Source organism: Scyliorhinus canicula, chromosome 11 (assembly GCF_902713615.1).
Source record: "Scyliorhinus canicula chromosome 11, sScyCan1.1, whole genome shotgun sequence".
NCBI classification, from domain to species: Eukaryota; Metazoa; Chordata; class Chondrichthyes; order Carcharhiniformes; family Scyliorhinidae; genus Scyliorhinus; species Scyliorhinus canicula.
The window spans coordinates 1,854,429-1,876,619 of NC_052156.1; the positions used below are offsets into that span (position 1 = coordinate 1,854,429).

At 48.9% G+C, this 22,191-nt stretch overlaps 1 protein-coding gene across 1 annotated transcript in view; it reads right to left on the bottom strand.

The window, feature by feature from the left end:
- Positions 1–3,964, bottom strand: part of LOC119973860 (G-protein coupled receptor 22-like) — a 162,828-nt gene extending 158,864 nt beyond the window's left edge. Inside the window, exon 1 of the mRNA XM_038812348.1 lies at positions 3,763–3,964. The gene's annotated coding sequence lies outside the window, so the exon portion shown is untranslated. The remainder of the gene's footprint in view (positions 1–3,762) is intronic.
- Positions 3,965–22,191: the final 18,227 nt, after the last annotated feature.

Sequence of the window (22,191 nt, forward strand, 5' to 3'; positions counted from 1 at the left end):
TGCAGCACTCCCTCAGTACTGACCCTCTGACAGTGCGGCACTCCCTCAGTACTGACCCTCTGACAGTGCGGCACTCCCTCAGTACTGACCCTCTGACAGTGCGGCACTCCCTCAGTACTGACCCTCTGACAGTGCGGCACTCCCTCAGTACTGACCCTCTGACAGTACGGCACTCCCTCAGTACTGACCCTCTGACTGTGCAGCACTCCCTCAGTACTGACCCTCTGACAGTGCGGCACTCCCTCAGTACTGACCCTCTGACAGTGCGGCACTCCCTCAGTACTGACCCTCTGACAGTGCAGCACTCCCTCAGTACTGACCCTCTGACAGTGCGGCATTCCCTCAGTACTGACCCTCTGACAGTGCGGCACTCCCTCAGTACTGACCCTCTGACAGTGCAGCACTCCCTCAGTACTGACCCTCTGACAGTGCAGCACTCCCTCAGTACTCACCCTCTGACAGTGCAGCGCTCCCTCAGTACTGACCCTCTGATAGTGCGGCACTCCCTCAGTACTGACCCTCTGACAGTGCAGCACTCCCTCAGTACTGACCCTCTGACAGAGCAGCACTCCCTCAGTACTGACCCTCTGACAGTGCGGCACTCCCTCAGTACTGACCCTCTGACAGTGCGGCACTCCCTCAGTACTGACCCTCTGACAGTGCGGCACTCCCTTAGTACTGACCCTCTGACAGTGCGGCACTCCCTCAGTACTGACCCTCTGACAGTGCGGCACTCCCTCAGTACTGACCCTCTGACAGTGCAGCACTCCCTCAGTACTGACCCTCTGACAGTTCAGCACTCCCTCTGTACTGACCCTCTGACAGTGCAGCACTCCCTCAGTACTGACCCTCTGACAGTGCAGCACTCCCTCAGTACTGACCCTCTGACAGTGCGGCACTCCCTCAGTACTGACCCTCTGACAGTGTGGCGCTCCCTCAGTACTGACCCTCTGACAATGCAGCATCCCTCAGTACTGACCCTCTGACAGTGCAGCACTCCCACAGTACTGACCCTCTGACAGTGCAGCACTCCCTCAGTACTGACCCTCTGACAGTGCAGCACTCCCTCAGTACTGACCCTCTGACAGTGCAGCACTCCCTCAGTACTGACCCTCTGACAGTGCAGCACTCCCTCAGTACTGACCCTCTGACTGTGCGGCACTCCCTCAGTACTGACCCTCTGACAGTGCGGCACTCCCTCAGTACTGACCCTCTGACAGTGCGGCACTCCCTGAGTACTGACCCTCTGACAATGCAGCACTCCCTCAGTACTGACCCTCTGACAGTGCAGCACTCCCTCAGTACTGACCCTCTGACAGTGCAGCACTCCCTCAGTACTGACCCTCTGACAGTGCAGCACTCCCTGAGCTGATTGGTGAATTGTGGAAAGGGACTTGGTGTCTATTCAGAAACAGGCATAAAACAGCCACAAGTGTCTGGAGAGTTGGAAAGCAGGAGTGTTTGCAATAGTTCCTTTCAGACAGAAGAAAGCATGGGTGAGGGTCTCAGCCGTAGACGAGCTGAGGGAGGGGTGAAGAGGGTGGTGCCTGGTGGTCTTGGCGATGATGTTGATGATGGAGTTGGAAGCGGAGCTCTGTCTCCAGTCGGATGTCGAGGTTGTGAATGGTTTGGTTCACTCTGAGCCAGCGAGGGGGTGGGTGTGTGGGGTGGGGGTGTGAGTGGGGGGGGGGGGGGGGGGGGGGGGGGGGATAGGATTGTGGTAGGAATGGTTCCAAGCTTCACAAACTTTAACTGAAAGAAGTGGCTGAAATAAGCTGCAGTGTTGAATATTGTACAGGAGGCCGAGGAGGATTGCTCCTTCGGATTTGATAGGGTTGTGAAGAAGGCCTATGGTGTGATGGCCTTTATTGGTAGAGGGATTGAGTTCCGGAGCCATGAGGTCATGTTGCAGTTGTACAAAACTCTAGTACGGCCGCATTTGGAGTATTGCGTACAGTTCTGGTCGCCTCATTATAGGAAGGACGTGGAAGCTTTGGAACGGGTGCAGAGGAGATTTACCAGGATGTTGCCTGGTATGGAGGGAAAATCTTATGAGGAAAGGCTGATGGACTTGAGGTTGTTTTCGTTAGAGAGAAGAAGGTTAAGAGGTGACTTAATAGAGGCATACAAAATGATCAGAGGGTTAGATAGGGTGGACAGCGAGTGCCTTCTCCCGCGAATGGAGGTGGCTAGCACGAGGGGACATAGCCTTAAATTGAGGGGTAATAGATATAGGTCAGAGGTGGGTTTTTTACGCAAAGAGTGGTGAGGCCGTGGAATGCCCTACCTGCAACAGTAGTGAACTCGCCAACATTGAGGGCATTTAAAAGTTTATTGGGTAAGCATATGGATGATAAGGGCATAGTGTAGGTTAGATGGCCTTTAGTTTTTTTTCCATGTCGGTGCAACATCGAGGGCCGAAGGGCCTGTACTGCGCTGTATCGTTCTATGTTCTATGTTCTATGCTCTGGGTAAGCAATTCTCAAACTGAATGACTGAAACACTGCAGCTGGTAAAACTGTGGGCTCAGATTCTTTCTGAATAAATGAGAAGATATTGCAGAGTGGTCCTTGGAATTCAATGACCACGTTAACTGCGATATTAAACAAACAAGAAGACAACTTCATGATAGTTCAGACAGGAGGTGGTTCTGGTCGAGTTAAAGCTGTTTACCTTTCCAGCTGGTGGTCACAGAGCTGACCCTAACAATGACTCCATAAACCTGGTCAAAATCAGGAAGGGTTCGGATTTTGGGCAAATGAGGACAATCTATCAGGAGGAAGGTCACCAAGCAGGGGGCACGAATTTAGTGTCATTGGGAGAAGAAGCAGAGGCTCCATAAGGAATGTTTGTTACACCCAGTAAGTTGTTGTGATCTGGAAGGTGCTGACTGAAAGGGCGGTGGAAGCAGATTCAATAATAACTTTCAAAAGCGACGTGGAGAAATCCATGAAGGGAATTTGCAGGGTCCACAGGGAAAGATTCCAACTACACAGCTGTTTAAATGAGCCAGTAGAGGCAGAATGGGCCGAGTGGACTCTTGGACTATAAGATTCTATCATTCGATGGATATACTGAATGTGGCAATCGACAGTGGACACCTCGAGATTGAGAAGTATTCCCTGTGATGGGTGTTACTTGCTGAGGCACAGCTTTGGAGACCTCCCTCCCCCCCTCCACACGGAGTGGCTCCTCCAGAGTCAGCTCTGTGCCAGGGGGTGACCAGGCGGTGAGGTGGGGGCGATGTGGCAGAATGAGCAATTTGTCTAACAGGATCAGATCTGTGCCTGGTCATGTCACTGGCTGTCTGAGACGGCATCTATCAAAGCTCCTCAAATACATCCTTACCTTGTGCCCATTTGAAACCCTGGGCATTTACAAAGGGCATGCTAGGGGAAGCCACCAGTCAGCTCACCTCCTCCACACTTCCCAGAATTTCCAGGGAAAGCAGAGGAAAAGGGGTTTGGATAACTGTACCCTTTGTTTTTAAATGATTGTGTCCAGGGATTGCAATATTGATTAGGCTGGCTTTAACAAATGCACTCCTTTCAAATCACACCTCATGACCTTGGTGAAGAAAGATGTTGCTGTTTTGTGGATGATATAGAGGCTGCAATTCTCACTCAAGGTTCATGGGCAACAAGACAAGCTGACATTTCATCTCAATTCCACAATCGCTCTTTCTTCACTTTGAAATTGCTGACACAGTTTTCTGAAGGACCAAAGCACTGAGGAGGGGGGGAAAAAACCAGCAGAACTCACCCTAGAAAAGGAGGCATTCCATCTCGGTGTTAATGATTCAGGTGCTGCCTTGTGACATATTCCAGTGAAACACAGGGTTGTCCAGCTTGTTCCAGGCTCTGCTTCCCAGCTCTGAACACAAATCTCACACATACACACACTCTCAGCATCAGCGGCAGCTCTCTGCTAACATGACCCCAGCATTGACTTGCTGGGGCTGACAGAAATCCCAGCTCGATCTCTCAACATACGCCAGCCTCCCGCTGCGGATTTGAACACAGACTGGAGAGAGAGAGAGAGAGAGAGCTGACTCTCGGATGCACTGATGCAGAAGTGATAGGGAGGGGGAGGAGGAGGTTTAAAGAGCCGAGTGCCGAGATTCCCACAGAGCCCAGTCTCCATGCAATAGCCCATTTCCTGAGCAGAGCTTCATTATGCAATTGGCACAAGGTGCTTATGAATTAGATTATTGCTTGGCAAATATTGCTGTTTGAATGTGTGGGTGAGTGTCTGTGTGAGAGAGGGAAGGAGAGCGTGCGTATGTTTGAGTGTGTGTGTATGTGAGACATGTGTGTGTGTGTGTACATGGTTGTGAGTGTGTGCATTTGAGTGTGAGCAAGGGTTCAAATGTGAGTGCATGTGTTTGTGAGTGAATGCATGTGTGAGTAGGTGTTTGTGGGTATGTGCATGTGTTAATGGGTGTGTGTACATATGCATGAGTGTGTGAATGTGTGTCTGGGTGTGTGTCAGTGCAGGTGAGTATTGTATGTGTATTGAATTGTGTCAGTATGTAGGTGTGTGTGTATATTCATGGGTGTATGAGTGTGTGTCTGAGCATGCATTTGTGTGATTGCATGTTAGTGTGTTTGTGTTTGTGCACATGTGTGATGTTTGTGCCACCCCCCCCCTGTGTGTGAATGTGTGATTGTGTGTCTGTGTGTCTATGAGTGTGTGTGTGTGTGTGTGGCTGTGTGCGAGTATGTGTCTCTGTCTATTGGTGAAAGTGTGTGTTTGTGTGAGTGTGCATATAGGTGCACCTATGTGAGTGTGTGTATAGGTGTGTGTATGACTGTGCATGTGGATGTGTGAATGTTTCTGTGTATGTGGGTGTGAGCAGCTGAGTGTGTGAGCATTTCCGGGTATGTGTGTGAGTGAGTGGCTGTTACTGGCTGTGTGTGAGTGGGTGTGAGTTGCTGTGAGTGTGTGTGTCAATCTGTGTTTGTGTGGGTCTTTGTGTGTGTGTGGGTGTGCATATGGGTGTAGATGTGTGTGTGAGTGACTGTGCCTGCATGTGAGTGGGTGGGAGTTGATGTGATTGGTTGTGAGTGAGTGTGCGTGTGAGTGTGTGATTGTGAGAGTGTCTGTGTGTGTGGGTGGGTGTGCATGTGGGTACGTGCATGTGTATCTATGGGTGTGGGTTGTGATAGTCTCTTTAAGGGCAACACAGCAGATTAAGGGTCACCTGGCCTGGGGACCAATTGGGACTCAGAGTGGGGAATCACCCCAAGGGGTAGAGCCTCTTTGGCAAAGAGACATTTTGGGAGCGAGCTACAGCCACGGGGCTGTTGTACAATTCTGATTAATAAATACCTTTCATGTTCACTAATAATGTTTGTGAAAGTGCATCTTTACATCTGGCGACGAGGATAAATTATCGTAACACTGCCTCTGGCCCGACACCCGTGAGTATCCAGTTTTAATCGGAGTCTGAAAAATACAGAACTCAGCAGAATGTCTCTCTGTGGGGGAATAGACGCATTTGACACGTCCATGGAGGACTGGACACAATACATCGAGCATTCTGGGTATCATTTCCAGCCAAATTAAATAGGGGAGGCGGAGAAACACAAAGCAATTCTCATAATTGTGGAACTCACACCTAGAACCTTATTCACGGTCTTACAGCCCCAAGCACCTCTCGCTCTAAATCATTGAGTGAGCTCGTAGATTTAGTGAAGGCTCAATTGCAACCTGAAACATTGGTCATATTCCAGTCATTCAAATTTAATTTGAGGGTCAGCACCCCAGGCAAATCAATCCCGATTTATATTGTTAAACTGGAGCAATTATCGGAGAAGCTGGTTTAGCACAGAGCTAAATCGCTGGCTTTGAAAGCAGATCACGGCAGCACAGTTCAATTCCCGTACCAGCCTCCCCGAACAGGCGCCGGAATGTGGCGACTAGGGGCTTTTCACAGTAACTTCATTTGAAGCTTACTCGTGACAATAAGCAGTTTTCATTTCAGTATTGAAATCCGAGAGCCACCTTAAATGAGATGTTACAGGATAGGTTAGTCTCTGGGGTGAACAATGATGCTATTCAATGTAGATTGCTTGCCAACCTCGATGTAAGTTCGAAGCAATGTAGATAGTGATGGCCGTGGAAAGCACTGAAAATGGTGCACAGGAGTTGCAGAGGACACAGAATGGTGCCATTCCCCAGTCAGGACAGGAACCTGCAGCCAGCTGTGAAGCCAAAACCACTTGGAGACAAGGTCAAGGTGATAAAGGAGACCCTGCCCCCAGAAACACAACTGAACTCAAACCATTTTGGGGGATTGTAAGCTGCTATGGAATATTTTACCAAAAGTATTGATGATTTTGGATCCCTTTGCATAATCTGCTAAAGAAACACCGTTGTTAGTCTTGGAAGGTTCCCCAGGAGAAAGCTTTCAACAGAGTAAAGCAACCCATGCATTGCTCAAACCTCAACCCACCTAAAGGACTGATATCAACCTCCCCATGTCGAGTGGGTGACCTGCTGTCCCCATGGTGTGGACAATGGCCCTGCTGCCCCATGGAGTGGACAATGGCCCTGCATGGCCCATGGTGTGGACAATGGCCCTGCATGGCCGATGGAGTGGACAATGGCCCTGCATGGCCGATGGAGTGGACAATGGCCCTGCTGCCCCATGGTGTGGACAATGGCCCTGCATGGCCCATGGTGTGGACAATGGCCCTGCATGGCCCATGGAGTGGACAATGGCCCTGCATGGCCCATGGAGTGGACAATGGCCCTGCATGGCCCATGGTGTGGACAATGGCCCTGCATGGCCCATGGTGTGAACAATGGCCCTGCTGTCCCCATGGTGTGGACAATGGCCCTGCTGCCCCATGGAGTGGACAATGGCCCTGCATGGCCCATGGTGTGGACAATGGCCCTGCATGGCCGATGGAGTGGACAATGGCCCTGCTGCCCCCATGGTGTGGACAATGGCCCTGCTGCCCCATGGAGTGGACAATGGCCCTGCATGGCCCATGGAGTGGACAATGGCCCTGCATGGCCCATGGTGTGGACAATGGCCCTGCTGTCCCATGGTGTGGACAATGGCCCTGCTGCCCCATGGAGTGGACAATGGCCCTGCATGGCCCATGGAGTGGACAATGGCCCTGCATGGCCCATGGTGTGGACAATGGCCCTGCATGGCCGATGGAGTGGACAATGGCCCTGCTGCCCCATGGTGTGGACAATGGCCCTGCTGTCCCATGGTGTGGACAATGGCCCTGCTGTCCCATGGTGTGGACAATGGCCCTGCTGTCCCATGGTGTGGACAATGGCCCTGCTGTCCCCATGGTGTGGACAATGGCCCTGCATGGCCGATGGAGTGGACAATGGCCCTGCTGCCCCCATGGTGTGGACAATGGCCCTGCTGCCCCATGGTGTGGACAATGGCCCTGCTGCCCCATGGTGTGGACAATGGCCCTGCTGTCCCCATGGTGTGGACAATGGCCCTGCTGTCCCCATGTTGTGGACAATGGCCCTGCATGGCCGATGGTGTGGACAATGGCCCTGCTGCCCCATGGAGTGGACAATGGCCCTGCATGGCCCATGGTGTGGACAATGGCCCTGCATGGCCCATGGTGGGGACAATGGCCCTGCTGTCCCATGGAGTGGACAATGGCCCTGCATGGCCCATGGTGTGGACAATGGCCCTGCATGGCCCATGGTGGGGACAATGGCCCTGCATGTCCCATGGAGTGGACAATGGCCCTGCATGGCCCATGGTGTGGACAATGGCCCTGCATGGCCCATGGTGTGGACAATGGCCCTGCATGGCCCATGGTGTGGACAATGGCCCTGCATGGCCCATGGTGGGGACAATGGCCCTGCATGTCCCATGGAGTGGACAATGGCCCTGCATGGCCCATGGTGTGGACAATGGCCCTGCATGGCCCATGGTGGGGACAATGGCCCTGCATGGCCCATGGAGTGGACAATGGCCCTGCATGGCCCATGGTGTGGACAATGGCCCTGCATGGCCCATGGTGGGGACAATGGCCCTGCTGTCCCATGGAGTGGACAATGGCCCTGCATGGCCCATGGTGGGGACAATGGCCCTGCTGTCCCATGGAGTGGACAATGGCCCTGCATGGCCCATGGAGTGGACAATGGCCCTGCATGGCCGATGGTGTGGACAATGGCCGATGGAGTGGACAATGGCCCTGCATGGCCCATGGTGTGGACAATGGCCCTGCATGGCCCATGGTGTGGACAATGGCCCTGCTGTCCCATGGTGTGGACAATGGCCCTGCATGGCCCATGGTGTGGACAATGGCCCTGCATGGCCGATGGAGTGGACAATGGCCCTGCTGTCCCCATGGTGTGGACAATGGCCCTGCTGTCCCATGGAGTGGACAATGGCCCTGCTGTCCCATGGAGTGGACAATGGCCCTGCATGGCCGATGGAGTGGACAATGGCCCTGCATGGCCGATGGTGTGGACAATGGCCCTGCTGTCCCCATGGTGTGGACAATGGCCCTGCATGGCCCATGGAGTGTGTGTGAAGAATGTGCTCAGAGCTGAAAACGATGACTCACGAATCGAGGAGGGACTATCAATAGTCTTTGGTGTCAAGAAATTCCACCAATAACAACATGGTGGACACGGCCATCATTTCTTTTTTTTTTAAATTTAGAGTATTGATTTTCAATTAAGGGGCAATTTAGCGTGGCCAATCCATCTACCCCGCACATCTTTGGCTTGTGGGGGTGAAACCCACGCAGACGCGGGGAGAATGTGCAAACTCCACACGGACAGAGACCCAGGGCCGGGATTCGAACCCGGGTCCTCAGCCCCGCAATCCAGTGCTAACCACTGTGCCACCGTGCTGCCCTTCGGCCATCATTTCTGACCACAAACCTCTTTGGTCTCTTCAAAGGGGACAAGGCTGTTCCCGTTGATCTCCTCAGCCAGAATTCAACGATGGCAGTCAACTCTTTCCACCTATGAATCTTTGAAATACCGAAATACCTGATACAGCTGCTTTCAACACAACTGATGTCTCCATGGAAACAAATGGTGACGAATCACCTGTGCCAGAACCCGTTATTGCAGTTCCTGGTAACGTCGATCCTCTGGAAACATCTCAGACAACAGAATAATGCCGTTCCACAAGAAACAGAAAACCCCCTCAGAAACTCGATATACAATTGTCCAATTAATTTATTATATTTTGTTTCGTTAATATTTAGGACTGAGTAAATTAGTTACTGAAGATTGTATAACGGAGTTAAAGGGGCAGGGGTCTGGTTATTGGCCCTTTAAGCGCAACACAGCAGAGTAAGGGTCACATGGTTTGTGCAAATGTGACCAATCAGGACTCAGAGTGTGGTATCACTCCATGGTGATAAAGACTCCAAGCCAGAGACATTTTGGGAGCGAGCTACAGCAGTGAGGCGGTTGTACAATTCTTATTCAGTAATGAAGCTGGTGAAAGAGCATCTTTACAGTGTGTGTGGGTGTGTGTGAGGCTATGTGTGTGAGGCTGTGTGGGTGTATGTGTGGGTGCATGATGCTGTGTGAGTGGCGGTGAGTGCATGTATGAGTGTGTGGGTGGATGAGCTTGCGGGTGGGTGAGTGAGCGTGTGGGTGTGTGTGTGGGGGGGTGCATGAGTGTGTGTGCATGAGTGTGTGTGCAAGAGTGTGGGTGTCTGAGTGAGCGTGTGAGTGTGTGTGTGTGGGAGTGCATGAGTGTGTGTGCATGAGTGTGTGTGCAAGAGTGTGGGTGTCTGAGTGAGTGCATGAGTGTGTGTGCGTGAGGTGTGTGTGCGAGAGTGTGGGTGTGTGTGAGTGTGGGTGTGTGTGAGTGTGGGTGTGTGTAAGTGTGTTTGTGAGTGTGAGTGAAAAGATGACGCCAATGATGGGAATATATAAAATCGAACGGTGGCATGCTGGAAATTAAATGGGAAAAGACCGGGAGCCTTCACAAAACAACAGGATGTTGGGATCACAGCTTGCTGCTGTTGCTGATTAATTTATAAATATCAATGACACTGTGTTGTGTGTCATTGAGGAGCAAGCACATGAGTGTGAGAATCCCCGGGATAGTCACTCTGTGTCCACTGCCTTTAATCAGACCACACAACCCTTAATACCTCATCTGCAGATTTAACCTTTTACTGATGTTAATATATATATAATATTGTTAATATATATATTATAATGTTGGCTCTTACCTCATGTCGTTTCTCCTATTTAATTGCTCGGGGAGCAAGGGGCAGGGTGCAGAGATTTAAGGTTTATATAATTGTCTTTTAGCACAGGGAACAGTTAGTACCAGTTACATCCTCACACCCAACCTGCCGGGTGTGAATGGAAAATGTGCAGATTCCTTCTGATTTTCTTGCACCCAGTCACCCATCAACAATAAAACAAAATCCTGCATTTATCAAGCACCTTTATTGTAGTCAAATCCCATTTTGATGCTCCACAGGTGTGTAAACAAGGCAACAATCTGACACTGGGTAGCAAATGCTCCTCAAAGAGACACGATTTAAGGAGCATTGAAGATAGTTTTCTTGGCCAGTCTGTTAAAGAACCAATTAGGGAACAGACTATTAAAGTGAAGGTGATTCTGGGAAAGAGTAATCATAACATGTTAAATTTCAGATTGCATTTGAGAATAAGAACATAAGAACATAAGAACTAGGAGCAGGAGTAGGCCATCTGGCCCCTCGAGCCTGCTCCGCCATTCAATTAGATCATGGCTGATCTTTTGTGGACTCAGCTCCACTTTCCGGCCCGAACACCATAACCCTTAATCCCTTTATTCTTCAAAAAACTATCTATCTTTACCTTAAAAACATGTAATGAAGGAGCCTCAACTGCTTCACTGGGCAAGGAATTCCATAGATTCACAACCCTTTGGGTGAAGAAGTTCCTCCTAAACTCAGCCCGAAATCTACTTCCCCTTATTTTGAGGCTATGCCCCCTAGTTCTGCTGTCACCCGCCAGTGGAAACAACCTGCCCGCATCTATCCTATCTATTCCCTTCATAATTTTAAATGTTTCTATAAGATCCCCCCTCATCCTTCTAAATTCCAACGAGTACAGTCCCAGTCTACTCAACCTCTCCTCATAATCCAACCCCTTCAGCTCTGGGATTAACCTAGTGAATCTCCTCTGCACACCCTCCAGCGCCAGTACGTCCTTTCTCAAGTAAGGAGACCAAAACTGAACACAATACTCCAGGTGTGGCCGCACTAACACCTTATACAATTGCAACATAACCTCCCTAGTCTTAAACTCCATCCCTCTAGCAATGAAGGACAAAATTCCATTTGCCTTCGTAATCACCTGTTGCACTTGTAAACCAACCTTCTGTGACTCATGCACTAGCACACCCAAGTCTCTCTGAACAGCGGCATGCTTTAATATTTTATCGTTTAAATAATAATCCCGTTTGCTGTTATTCCTACCAAAATGGATAACCTCACATTTGTCAACATTGTATTCCATCTGCCAGACCCGAGCCCATTCACTTAACCTATCCAAATCCCTCTGCAGACTTCCAGTATCCTCTGCACTTTTCGCTTTACCACTCATCTTAGTGTCACCTGCAAACTTGGACACATTGCCCTTGGTCCCCAACTCCAAATCATCTATGTAAATTGTGAACAATTGTGGGCCCAACACTGATCCCTGAGGGACACCACTAGCTACTGATTGCCAACCAGAGAAACACCCATTTATCCCAACTCTTTGCTTTCTATTAATTAACCAATCCTCCATCCATGATTTAGTTATGTCTGAAACTATGATTTTAAACCTGAACAGAGCTAACCAGGTCGGTATGAGGTGAGAATTAGTTAACGTAGATTAGAAAACAAGATTAATAGATGTAATGATAAACAAGACATTGTTTAAAAACTCATTGTTAAAGATCTAATTCATAACTTTCAACAATTTTACATTCCCTTAACGATCAAAAGTCCAACTGGAAATGTGATTCATCTCTGACTAATGAAGGAAGTTAAAGATAGTATTAGACGGGAAGAAAAGGTATGTAATGTTGCCAAGGAGATCAGTAAGGCCAGACGATTGGGAGGATTTCAGAAATTATCAAAGGAGGACCAAGAAATTGAAATGGAAAGAGAGTGTGAGAACAACCCGTCAGCAGAGACATCAAAACCGATTGTACAAGCTTTGAGAGCTATGTGAAAGGGAGGATGTTAGTGAGAGTAAACCTGGGTCCCTTCGAGACACAGACAGGAGTCGGTAGAATTTAGAAAAATAAAGTGGTGGAGATGTTAAACAGATCCTCCTCAGCGAAAAACAACAACGTTAGAACTTTTGTGTTAGTTATAAAAGAAGCTCTGGACAAATGAATGGGACTTAAAGACAGCAAACCCCTGACATTAATCACCCACCACAAATAGTTTAAAAAAATCAAACTACAGTGTTAGTGGGTGCATTGATTTAGATTTTCTAGAATTCCTTTGAGTTTCAAACAATCCCTATGGATTGAACAGTCGTAAACACAACCTCACTATTCAAGAAAGGAGGAAGAGAGGAAACAGGAGACGGGAGACCATCCAACCAAAGATCAGAAGTAAACCTAAGAAAATAAGAAATAGAAGCAGGAATCAGCCATTCAGCCCCTCAAACCCGTTCTGCTAGTCAATGACATCCTGCCTGACCTACTTTGACACCATTTCCCTGCACGATCCCCGTTTCCCTCCATGTTTTTAATGTGTAGAAATCTGTCAATCTCAGTGTGGAACTTACTGAGTGACTGAGTCACCACATTGGGCAGCACAGTAGCATTGTGGATAGCACAATCGCTTCACAGCTCCAGGGTCCCAGGTTCGATTCCGGCTTGGGTCACTGTCTGTGCGGAGTCTGCACATCCTCCCCGTGTGTGCGTGGGTTTCCTCCGGGTGCTCCGGTTTCCTCCCACAGTCCAAAGACGTGCAGGTTAGATGGATTGGCCATGCTAAATTTCCCTTAGTGTCCAAAATTGCCCTTAGTGTTGGGTGGAGTTACTGGGTTATGGGGATAGGGTGGAGGTGTTGACCTTGGGTAGGGTGCTCTTTCCAAGAGCCGGTGCACACTCGATGGGCCAAATGGCCTCCTTCTGCACTGTAAATTCTATAAAATGATATCCCTCTGAGGCAGAGAATTCCAGTGACCCTCTGAGTGAATAAATCCCTCCTCATCTCAGTCCTACATGAGCCCTGATTCTGAGACTGTGTCCCATGGCTCTAGACCCTGCCCTTCCCCCCCCCCCCCTCACCCCCCCCCCCCCCCCCCCCTTTCCCCCCAGCCAGGGGGGACATCCTTCTGCAACTTCCCATCGAGCCCGGTAAGAATTTGTATCTTTGAATGAGATCATCTCTCAATCTTCTAAACTACAGAATAAAGGCCCCGTCTATTTGATCTTCCCTCATTAGGGCAATCCCTCCACCCCAGCAATGAGTTTGATTAACATTGGTTGTGTTCTGTCTGTGGCAAGTTTATCCTTCAGTAAGGTGACCGAGTCGGTAAACAATCCTCCAGGTTTGGTCTCACCAAGATTTTATATAATTACTCTGACACATCTTTACTCCGACACGCAAACCCTCTTGTAATAAAGGCCAAAAATACCATTTGCCTTAATTGCTGTATCTGCCTGTCAGCTTTAGTGACTGGCGATTAATTGCTGTATCTGCCTGTCAGCTTTAGTGACTGGCAATTAATTGCTGTATCTGCCTGTCAGCTTTAGTGACTGGCGATTAATTGCTGTATCTGCCTGTCAGCTTTAGTGACTGGCGATTAATTGCTGTATCTGCCTGTCAGCTTTAGTGACTGGCGATTAATTGCTGTATCTGCCTGTCAGCTTTAGTGACTGGCGATTAATTGCTGTATCTGCCTGTCAGCTTTAGTGACTGGCGATTAATTGCTGTATCTGCCTGTCAGCTTTAGTGACTGGCGATTAATTGCTGTATCTGCCTGTCAGCTTTAGTGACTGGCGATTAATTGCTGTATCTGCCTGTCAGCTTTAGTGACTGGCGATTAATTGCTGTATCTGCCTGTCAGCTTTAGTGACTGGCGATTAATTGCTGTATCTGCCTGTCAGCTTTAGTGACTGGCGATTAATTGCTGTATCTGCCTGTCAGCTTTAGTGACTGGCGATTAATTGCTGTATCTGCCTGTCAGCTTTAGTGACTTTCGATTAATTGCTGTATCTGCCTGTCAGCTTTTGTGACTGGCGATTAATTGCTGTATCTGCCTGTCAGCTTTAGTGACTGGCGATTAATTGCTGTATCTGCCTGTCAGCTTTAGTGACTTTCGATTAATTGCTGTATCTGCCTGTCAGCTTTAGTGACTGACGATTAATTGCTGTATCTGCCTGTCAGCTTTAGTGACTGGCGATTAATTGCTGTATCTGCCTGTCAGCTTTAGTGACTGGCGATTAATTGCTGTATCTGCCTGTCAGCTTTAGTGACTGGCGATTAATTGCTGTATCTGCCTGTCAGCTTTAGTGACTTTCGATTAATTGCTGTATCTGCCTGTCAGCTTTAGTGACTGGCGATTAATTGCTGTATCTGCCTGTCAGCTTTAGTGACTGGCGATTAATTGCTGTATCTGCCTGTCAGCTTTAGTGACTGGCGATTAATTGCTGTATCTGCCTGTCAGCTTTAGTGACTGGCGATTAATTGCTGTATCTGCCTGTCAGCTTTAGTAACTGGCGATTAATTGCTGTATCTGCCTGTCAGCTTTAGTGACTGGCGATTAATTGCTGTATCTGCCTGTCAGCTTTAGTGACTGGCGATTAATTGCTGTGTCTGCCTGTCAGCTTTAGTGACTGGCGATTAATTGCTGTATCTGCCTGTCAGCTTTAGTGACTGGCGATTAATTCCTGTATCTGCCTGTCAGCTTTAGTGACTGGCGATTAATTGCTGTATCTGCCTGTCAGCTTTAGTGACTGGCGATTAATTGCTGTATCTGCCTGTCAGCTTTAGTGACTGGCGATTAAGGCCACCCAATTCCCTTTGAAATGTAACAATTCTCATCATTTCAGAAATACTCTGTATTTCTGTTTGTCCGCCCAAATGGACACCCTCACATTTCTCCACATTGTATTCCATTGGCTAAATTTTGGCCCACTGATTTAGACTCTGCAAATGCCTTTGAAGCTGTAGATGTGGTGTACGTGGACTTTCAAAGGCATTTGATACATTGCCTCACCATAGGCTTGTGAGAAAAGTTATAGACCCTGGAATAAAAGGGAAGACAGCGTGGACATAAAATTGGCTGAACAATAGAAGCAGAGAGTAATGGTCAATGGATATCTTTCAGGCTGGGGGAAGGTTTGTATGTTCAATATAGAGAAGAGTGAGGTGATGTGTTTTGGTAGGAAGAACATGGAGAGACAATAGAAAATAAGGGGTAAAATTCTTCAAGGACTGCAGGATCAGAGGGACCTGGGTGGATCTGTGCGCAGATTATTGAAGGTGACAGGACAGGTGGAGGGAGCAGTTCATAAAGCAGAGAGTATTCTGGGTTTTATGGACAGAGAGTACAAGAGCGAGGGGGTTATACTGAACTTACACAGAACTATAGTTAGACCTCAGCTGGAATATTGGGCACAGTTCTGGAACAGGGAGAAACTGTTCCTGCTCACTGAGATCGACAGACTTCCACATATTAAAAACATGGTGGGAAACGGGGATAGTTTCCCTTGCTTGAAAATGGCACCAAATTGGTGACATAGTGGCCAGTGAAGAAGGTTATGTAAATTTGCAACAGGTTCTTGTCCCAATTGGGTCAGTGGGCTGATGAATGGCAGATGGAGTTTAATTTGGATAAATGTGAGGTGATGCATTTTGGTCGATCAAATCAGGGCAGCACGTACTCAGTTACTGGTAGGGAGTTGGGGAGAGTTACAGAACAAAGAGATCTCGGGGTACAGGTTCATAGCCCCTTGAAGGTGGAGTGGCAGGTGGACAGGGTGGTGAAGAAGGCATTCAGCAGGCTGGGCTTTATTGGTCAGAATATTGAATACAGGAGTTGGGACGTCTTGTTGAAGTTGTACAAGACTTTGGTAAGACCACACATGGAATACTGTGTTCAGTTCTGGTCACCCTATTATAGGAAGGATATTGTTAAACTAGAAAGAGCGCAGAAGAGATTTACGAGGATGCTACCAGGACTCGATGGTCTGAGTTATAAGGAGAGGCTGGATAGGCTGGGACCTTTTCCCCTCGAGCGTAGGAGGCTTAGGGGTGATCTTATAGAGGTCTATAAAATAATGAGGAGCATCGATAAGGAAGATAGTCAACATCTTTCCCCAAAGGTAGAGGAGTCTAGAACTAGAGGGCATAGGTTTAAGGTGAGAGGGGAGAGATACAAAAGAGACCAGAGGGGAAATTTCTCCACACAGAGGGTGGGGAGCATCTGGAACGGGCTGCCAGAGACAGTGGTAGAGGCGGGTACGAACAGTTAGTCAGTTACATGGGCAGGGTGGGTATAGAGGGATATGGGCTAAATGCGGGAAAGTGGGACTAGCTTAGTGATAGAAACTGCTGGGCCGAAGGGCCTGTTTCCATGCTGTAAACATCTCTGACTCTAATATACAATTATAGTGTATATTCTTCCTATCGTGTATATCCACACTATTGGAGGATGTGAACACATTGGAGAGAGTGTGGAAGAGGTTTACAAGGATGGTTCCAGGGATGAACAACTTCAGTTTTGAGGATAGATGGGCGGGGTGGGGACTGTTCTCCAGAGAGAGAAGGAGGCTGAGAGGGGATGTGATAGAGATGTTCAAAATCATGAGGGGGCTGGACAGAGTAGAGGGGGAAACTGTTCCTGTTCAAAAGGATCGAGATTGAGAGGCACAGATTGAAAGTGATTTGGAAAAGAAGCAAATGTGATGTGAGAAAAAACGTTTTTACACAGCAAGTGGTTGGGGTCTGGAATACATGGCCTGGGAGTGTGGTGGAGGCAGGTTCAATTGAGGCAGTAGATGATTATTTGAATTGGAACAATGTTCAAGGGCACGGAGAAAGGGCAGGGGAACAGCTCTAAGGCATGGTGAATGTCGGATTTTCAGAGATATTGTATTATATTGTTACGACTCCCCAGGCGAGTGTACGGTCAATTGCAGCCCCACAGATCCCACAATCCAATAATTCTCTATTTTCCTCAGATCTTTGAACCTTGACTGCTCGAATGACTTACAGACATCAGATTTGTCAGTGAAATACTAAATAACTGTTTATTTACAACAAGGTAAAAGTTAAACATGTGATGGTGATAATAGAACAGCGGTCTGATAATCAAAATACTCCCCAACATCACCGTACCCCCCTCCACACACACACACACATGACAGACAGAGTCGGTAAGGAGAAGGATCAAAATAATGGGGATTAAACAGGACAAGAAATGAGAATCTTTGCTGCTGAGGTTGTGGCCTTTGAAGACGGTGATCTTCCAGAATGTGAGGTGATGAAAACCAGTGATTGGTTTGGGTCTTCAGGTATCTGCCTTCACTCAGACCCCGCAGGCTGCAGGAATTCCTCTCGAGAGTCACCTTCATCTGCACACCTTCACCAGACTGACTCTCAAATCTGTGCAATTCTAACTTGTGTCCACCAGATGGACTACCAGCCTGACTGAGTCAATCTGACCCTCTCGACATGGGAATTTCAAAGAGGGTTTTTAAAGCACTGGCCTTGCCCACAGCTGCTGCTGGACTGACCTTGTGTGGGTCAATCTGACCGTGGAGAGAGAGAAAGGTCTTTACTTTGCACCTTCAGGCAGAGATCCATCAGAACAGAGAGATCAGGCGTGTCCTCGTCACCTTCTTGATCCAACCAGGAACTAACTTGGGAATAGACACACAGAGAATGCCTATCAGCTCGGCACAGGAGGCTGCACCTGGCGATTTCAGAGAGACCCACCCCCTTCTGGGAGAGAGAACTTAAAGCCTTTTTCAACTCGGCCCCCAGAAACAAAACTAAAAGCTGAGAGCCTGTGGTGAACCACTGTGTGCCTGTATTAGGGGATGTAAGGTAGGACCTGTACTACAGGTTCGCCGGTAGCCCCTGCCAGCTGGCTCCGCCCAGTAGGAGCTGTATAAATATGCGTGTCCTCCATCGATCTGCCATTTCGCCAGCTGCACCGCTACAAATAACACATCCCATCAACATCTTTTTATCTTCCCTAGGAAATCCACATCCGGGGTGTCGCTCCCGACTTGGCTCACAGCTCCAGGACCAGTCCTGCTCCGTAGGCACATCCGACTCCATAAGGCGGACCCGTTGGTGGAGAGGGTACACGTGCTCCACACCAACCCCCAGTATGCCTACGTGGAGTTACCCAACGGCCGCCAAGATACTGTCTCCCTCAGGGACCTGGCACCGTCAGGTTCCAGCCAAACACACTCCCCCACCCACACGCCACCCTCCCCTCCCCCGGCGCTCCCAACATTAACCCCACCAGGTCCATCCCTCCTTCCCCTGCCCACGCAAGAGGACAAAGACGATTTTGGCACGCTCCCGGGCCATCCGACTGCTGGCCAGCACCAACACCGCCAGCACCAGCACCGCCAGCACCGACATCGCCGCCACCGTTACGTCGCTCCCAGCGAATCATCAAAGCTCCGGATCGTCTGAACCTCTAATGGGCATCCTCCCCCACTCATTTTCTAAGACTCTGTACATAATTCTCAACATTGTATATAGTTCCACGCCACCCCTGCCGGACTCATTTTTAACAGGGGGTGAATGTGGTGAACCACTGTACACCTGTATTATGGGATGTAAAGTAGGACCTGTATGACAGGTTCGCCGGTAGCCCCTGCCTTCCTGGAACAGCCCAGACCAATTAGAATCGAGAGCCCATCAAAGACCCGGATTTAAAAAGAGCTGATTGGTTGCTCGTCCATCAAAATGACAACGTGGGATCCTGCCACGCAGCAGCCTGGTCATGGGGTGCCCCTGGGCCAGTTCAAATAGCGCGATACTACAGTGGTTAAACTGTGGCTTCACAGCGCCAGGGACCCGGGTTCGATTCCCGGCTTGGGTCACTGTCTGTACAGAGTCTGCATATTCTCCCCGTGTCTGCATGGGTTTCCTCCGGGTGTTCCGGTTTCCTCCCACAAGTCCCAAAAGATGTGCTGTTAGGTGGATTGGACATTCTGAATTCTCCCTCTGTGTACCCGAACAGGCGCCGGAATGTGGTGACTAGGGGATTTTCACAGTAACTTCATTGCAGTGTTAATGTAAGCCTACTTGTGACAATGATAATAATAATAATTATTAGCTTGCACCCGGGGAGGGGGCGGGGGGGGGGGGGGGGGGGGGGGGGGCAAAAGTCTGTAGTTTAAACACAAAACCTGCCAGCAAGGCAGCAAGGAATTAAAAGAAGTTCCTTACAATATGCATTTGGTGCTTTAAGGGTTAAAATCCTGGGTTAGTGTGTGTAACTGCTGCAGTCATGGTTTTAAAAATCCTGGTTTGCAAGACAGCGAGTCATTTTTGATCCAGAGGTGCAATTGAAGCAGTGGTTCTCAACCTTTTTTAACCCATGGACCCCTTTTCCTCTTAATTTTTTTTTGTGGACCCCCATAGTGAGTAATTAAGAAAAAAATGCAGATTTATTCAATGAGATCCCTGTGGTTGATGCTGCTCAGCGAGTTTTTTTATATTCGGCTCCATCGAGGTCAATGATAGTCGAAGATCACCCTTTTTCACAATGTCGAGTCTATTACGAGCTTTTGATAATAAGTGAAGAACACGACTAAATCCTGATTCAACCAGGTAAGATGATGGAAAAGCTATAACGTAGAGCTTTATCCCAGAGTAGTGGGTACTTTTTAGCAGTGTCATTTGTTTTCCATATATTATGCTTCCCATCTTTGAATTTTGCGTGCAATATTTCATCACTTTGTAATTCAATGAGGGTCTCCTGTAAAGAAATGTTATTCATAACTTGAGTTAGGATGAAAAATCTGAAAGAAAAATAGTTTGAATTGAACTATGAACTTTATTAAACATATGAAAACTGCGTTCCAGGCAAAGCAAGGCATATTCTCTTTACCCATAAGTTTATGAATCCCAAGGGAGATTAGTGGGACAATTAGGGCCACAGCAAATGCACCTTTTTGGTTCTGAGCCCCTTCAGCCCTCAAGGTAAATTAGATAGATTATAATCTCTCTTTGACCTTTGTCAGTGCGAGAGAGAGAGAGAGAGAGAGAGAAAGGTGAATATTCATCATGAAAACAAACATCTAAGGTCGCTGCCTGCTACCTGAGAAAAGATGGGTGATTTTCACCTCCGTTTGTTCTAGGTAACTTTAAATTTACGACACTGTCAAATGTAAAGTTTTTTTCTTCTACTTGATTGCCATAAAAAATTCATAGCTACATGAATATTTCTACTTTTAGTATTTTAATATGGCGTAGATTACTGTAAAAATTTTATTCTCAGTAATAACAATTGTTCTGAAGTAGAATTGCTCTATGGACCACTAAAATATCACCGTGGACCCCCAATTCGGTATTTTTTTTGTGTGGACCCCCAGTAATGTTACATGGACCCCCAGGGTCCATGTGGGCCCCGGTTGAGAACCACTGAATTAAAGCATCATAAATGTTTGGGCTAATGGATTTTTATTTCATATGCGGAGTTTTCCCTGGGAGGAGCTAATTAGAGACACAGGGTGGGATTCTCTATTGCTCCATCGGAGACTCGGAACATCGGGGGAGGGCCTCAGGTGATATCTGTGCTACCGGCCGCCATACTGCTGTTCTTGGGCCCATTCCCAGTGTTGCCCCTTCTTCACCAGGCGATGGAGTGCGGTGCTAAAGGGGTGGCGGGTTTGGGAGGAACTTTCCGGAGTAATTCACCAGGCCCAGGAATGAAAGGAGTTCTGTTGGGCCGCCTGGTACAGGAGCCTGCCGAATTTCCTGTACCTTCTCTTCCATCGGGTGCGAGACATGGCGGTCGACATGGTAACTGAGGTACGTTGCTTCGGCGCTGTTTCTCTCGCCGGAGGCGGGTGCCGGCATCCTCAAAACACTCCAGCACCCAGGACAGGTTTTATAGATGCTCCTGGTCAGACCCACCCATGATCACAACACCGTTGAGATGGACCTACACGCGGGGCAGGCCTCACAGGTTTGTTCTCCATCACTTGGAGGGATATCGCACATGGGGAGGAAAACCCAAAGGGCAGGCGGGTGTATTCAGATAGTCCCCTGTGTGTGTTCACAGTTATGAAGCATCTGGACGGGAGGCTGGGACCAACTGGGGGTAAGTGTGACTCCTGTCGGGTTTCAGAAACATGTGCTTCGCACGAAGATCCTCGATCTGAGGAACCAGGTAATGTTCCTGTCGAGACACACGGTTGACCATCACTTTATAGTCGCCATAGAAACGTAATGTTCCATCAGGTTTCATGGCCAGGATGACCGACGCTGGCCAGTCAGAGAACTGACCGGGCCGACGATGCCCAACTTCTCCATCAGGTCCAACTCAGCGTCCACCTTGGGTTGTCGGGCCTAGGGCTTACGGGATTGGCCGACAGAGCGTTTTCGGGGCTACAACTCCTCTTATGGTGCCTAAGCCATCCTGGAAAACCGATGGAAACCTCGACAGAACTCTCTCAGGGCCATGTGGGTGCATGTGGCACACCCCCTGCCAATCTAAACGCAAGGGGGCTTGCCAGTTACGCCCCAACTGGTTTGGACCACACCGTGGACCATTACCAGAGGGAGGTTTGCAGACTGTTGATCATACTTGACCAGAACTCTGGAAGTGCCGCTATTACCAGTGGTTCCCCATGTAAGTGGTCAGCCTCGCGTTAGAACAAAGAACAAAGAAAGCACAGCACAGGAACAGGCCCTTCGGCCCTCCAAGCCCGTGCCGACCATGCTGCCCGTCTAAACTAAAATCTTCTACATTTCCAGGGTCCGCGTTGGTGTGTGACAAGGTCAGCGATTGAAGGCCAGACCCAATGTGGTTGAGTGTAGGGTGACATACCCCCGGCACCGCTGCCCCAGTGTCGGGATCCATGGGCACTAACCCTACTCTGAGCCACGCAGAGTAACTGCTGGAAAGGTGCTGTCTGCATCTTCCACGTGGGAAGCCCTGTCACGTGGGGGGTGGTCGTGCCCAGAGGCTCGGCAGGTGGGCAGATCCTTGCGGGACTTCCTGTCTCTCTGGTTCCTGCGGCCT